Source organism: Python bivittatus, unplaced genomic scaffold, assembly GCF_059951505.1.
Source record: "Python bivittatus isolate LINGU-HERP-01145 unplaced genomic scaffold, Pbiv_v1 ctg000220_np1212, whole genome shotgun sequence".
NCBI classification, from domain to species: Eukaryota; Metazoa; Chordata; class Lepidosauria; order Squamata; family Pythonidae; genus Python; species Python bivittatus.
This window is the reverse complement of record NW_028277048.1, coordinates 8,210,991-8,215,305: the sequence shown is the minus strand read 5'-3', so window position 1 is coordinate 8,215,305 and position 4,315 is coordinate 8,210,991.

The window sequence follows — 4,315 nt, the reverse complement described above, 5'->3', positions numbered from 1 at the left end:
TGGCTACTTGAAGGACAGCTGTTCCCCCCAAATATCTCCTTGAAGGTCTATTCAATACCTATAATCTCATTCTAGATAGCCTCAAAAATGCTTCCCCGGAAAACCCATCAATTCCGGACTTACATCCTGACAAGTATTGGATGGACACACACACAGCATTTCTGGGATCCGTTTGGTGCTGCTTGAGGTTAATTATGAAAAATTGTTTCATTTGGGTTACTGTTGGCTTTCTGCTATTTGGAGCCTATATTTTTATTTTGTTAGTTTTCTAAGATAGCATTATGCTAGTTCACTTTGTTACTTTGTCTGGGGGGTGGCATTTAGATTGTATTTTATACAGAAAGATGGGACATGCTTTCAAAAGAAACAAAATGGATATGTAGCTTAAGGCTTGGAACCACGTAGCTAGAAAGTAAGCAAGGCTCTGCTGAAGTCTCAGTGCTACCCACACATTGGGAATAAAAACTTAAAGCAAAGGAGGGAAACTTTTGGCCTGCTGAGCATATATGGCCTGCAACCCTATTTCATCTGGGTCCACAAGTTCTTGGATAGAAACTGCCAAGCTGCATATCTTGTCTGCTTAGGAGAGATACCTTTGAAAATACAACTCAACAGGCATCTGTATTTTCAAAGTTCTTCCTTTCTAGGACTTGTCTACAGTGTCCTCAAGCCACCAAGCTGTCAGTAAGACCAATAAGGGCCCTCTCTCCCTCCTCTCCATGGACTAGTGGCTCTTGATTGAAAAATACGGTTCTGCATCCATGGGCTGAGTCTTTTGCACATTTATTTATTAAACAATTCTCCATGGCCACCCAACTCACACACAGTGACTCCAGGTGGCTTACAGAATTAAAACCCATAATACAAAAACCAGTAACCCCCACCCCCCTGGCAGCAACAAACACACTCAGACTAACCATTTGATCAGTTCTGTATCAGCCTGGGGTCCCCAGGCCCGCTGACAAAACCACATCTTCAGGGCCTTCTGGAAAAGTATCAAGGTGGTGACCAAGTGGGGAATGATATTCCATAGGGAGGGAGCCACCACAGAGAAGGCCCTTTTTCTAGGTCCCACTAGACGTACCTCCCTCATCGAAGGGACCCACAACATACCCTGCCTCCCTGCTCTGGGGGGCCAGGTAGATATAACTGGGGAAAGGTGGTTCTTCAGATAACCTGGCCCTTCATGAGTGATGAAGCTTCAATTATAAATGAGTAACCAACCTGGAGGCCCTTAATGGAATGAACCCTATAAGGGAGAAGCTCAGCATAACCCAGGTGAAATACTGTCCCCGATACTTCATGGTTGGCAATATCTGTTTACGTGGATGGGAAAATCCAAATAGTTCTGGATTATTTTCCTAAGACCCTCTACAGCTAGCCTAATCTTCCTTGGTTTTTCTTCATCCCCAGCCTGCTGTTATATTAGCAAAGTACCTTTCCCTAAAAGTCACATTGGGAGTTCTTCCCGCCCCCTCCCCACCAAAAAAAATATAACACAGAAATATTCCCAGTAGGTACAAATATATTCTTGTGCAACCAGGTTGCATAAGTAAATTTGCAAGAATCTAACCGGTTTTCTGGAGAGGAAAATGTAGTAATCAGGAAATTGTTAATTTTGTGACTTTTCTTTCTACATCCCTTTAGAATGGTATTGCCAGGAGAATCAAAGAACATTCTAATCTTTTTTATAACACCATAACCATTTCCTCTCCCTGTCTGGTTGTCCTTCCCTTCCAAAGTCTAGAATTAATTTTTGCCCCAGAGCAAGTAGGAAGAAGCAGACTAATGGGCCAGAATTTCCAGCTTGTAATCCTTCTTTGAACAGGTTGATTTGGGACCCATTTCTCTGATTATTTTCAGGAACTAAAGTTATTCGTCCTTGAGAAGCAGGCTTGTTTTCTGCTGAAAGTTCATAAACTGAAGCTGCATGCAGATATACATGAGGAAAGCAGTGAGCCTCAGTGAAAATGCATGCCACGTTCAGGAGAAACAGGTTCTGCCCGTGCGTCTTAGAAGCCAATTGTATATTTGCTGGGCTGATTGGCTGGAACCAGTGTCATCGCAACAACTGTTCAGCAGGAAGAAGGTGAATACAGATACATATTCCATTTAACGATTATGCATAAAGTGGTATGAAAATAAAAATAATGCACTTGAAACATAGGAGGAGGTGCATGATAGAAAAATGAATTTAAAAAGCTTGATTGGGTAACAACAACAATAATATAATTTATTAAACTTGTATGCCACCCAAAACTCAACAACTCTGGGGAACTCACAACAATCAAAGAAATTACAATAACTTCAATAAAACATAACAGACAAAAATGGCAAGCGTGATGAAGAAGTTGTCCTTCCCGGGTCCTGATAGATGACATTGTTTAAATGAAAGAATCTGGAGCATGCCAACCCTGCAGGATCAAATTGGCCAGGCAGATGTTATGGGAGACAGGCAGTCCCTCAGGTAACCAGGCCCTATGCCATGCAGGGCTTTACAGGTAATATCCAGCACCTTGATCTCCAAACTGGATGTATTAATCTCCCTAAGACTGGAGAGTCCAATTAAAAGTATGTACAGAAAAATAAACCGATGTCTGCCAAATGCATTCCAAGGGCAGGCTGGAAATTGGTCTCCTTCCACAGAGAACAGAAAAGGTAAGTCCTACTTCAGACATCTACCTGAAAATAGTGTAGGGGAAAAGACAGTCATCATATACTGCAGTTGACTTTCACAACAGGACTGAGTTTCTGGAGCAACACTGTTTTTAATGATCAGCAGAGAACAGTATACATGAATGTTTATCCACAAGAACCTGGCTGTGGGAAAACCAGCATATCAAGAAGGTAGTTTCAGCCTACTCTTCTCTCTAACATGTTAATTTTATGCATGCAGGATCTTTTTAGTATATATGGAGCCAACTGTAATTCCATACACCTACCACCTAAAATAACATACACTGTAGTCTGAAAAACACTGCTGTGGCAGGGTGGATGCGCTCTGAATCTCCTCTATTAAACAATGCCATCTAATGGGACCCAGGAAGCATCTCTTCTCTGTCACAGTGTCTGCTCTATGGAACAACATACTCCACCGAGATTCGGATGGCCCCAACCTTGCTGGCTCTTCCCTCCAGCACTGGGCCTGGTGTTGGGTGAGCCCATTTACTGTGATGGCTCTTTTGCTGGTTTTTTGTTCCACATACATCATGCATTCTAACTGTTTTTAATTATTAGTGCAGTTATTTATTGTTAGCCACCCAGAGTCATAGGTTGATTGGGCAGCCATATAAATCCATATAATAAATAAGTAAATAGATAAAATACTACTTGAGTTACCTGCATGTTAAGATCAACTGTAACATATGGTGATTGTTTCAGTTCATAAGATAAAACTGAATATCCCCTGTCCAGATAAAGTACTGTAGCATACAGTGGTTAGCTCCAAGCCAGTTTCATGCAGCTCTGCTATAAATTCTAGGTGTGATGGATTTTTGCTTTATGTTAACAGTTAAGCTCTCTTTTGAAATTGTGAGGAAGGCAAGGTAAAAGGTTTGCTGGGAAAAAAAACTATTGCGTAATGGAACTGTGTAATTGTGTACACCCATTGTGTAATAAAACATAACACCAACTTAAAACATAAGGCCAACATAATGATTAATTCCTTGAGCTGGCCAGTTTTTCAGGTACAGCCGGTGTGATTAATCTGTCAGTTCTTGTGCCACTGACTTTTAAAGAGAATTTAACAGGCTCATTATAGAGGTAAGAGGGAGGTTGCTCATTATTCAGGAGAACAGATTAAATTATATCTTTGGTCCATCTGATTCTTAGCCTCTAATAATATGACTACTATCTCTTACAGGACAGACTTGTACACAAATTAGGATAGAATTAACAGCTACCTAAACATCTGGTTTAATGTTTTCACAAGTTTATAATTTAAAAATCCTCCCTTTCTGGTTTCCTATAAGCAGCAGCAAAATATCTCTCACTGTATTGGACAATACATGTTTGCATGTTGAGGAAATAAGGATCTGAATATTCAGGAAAGAAATAATGTTTCTCTTGTGCTCTGCATATGATAGTCTTCCTAGCACCCTCCAGATGTGTTAGCCTATAGGCAGTGCTGGCTGATGGATAAAAGGAATGGTAAACCAACACATCTGTATGGCATCAGGTTGGACAAGAATGAGATCTGGGCAGCATATAAATTTAATAATAAATGAAAAAAATAAAAAAAACTGACAGACACTACCACTCTCCCCACACAACTATAGAATCTCAGGAATAGTAGGCAGGCTTATCCACCATTTCC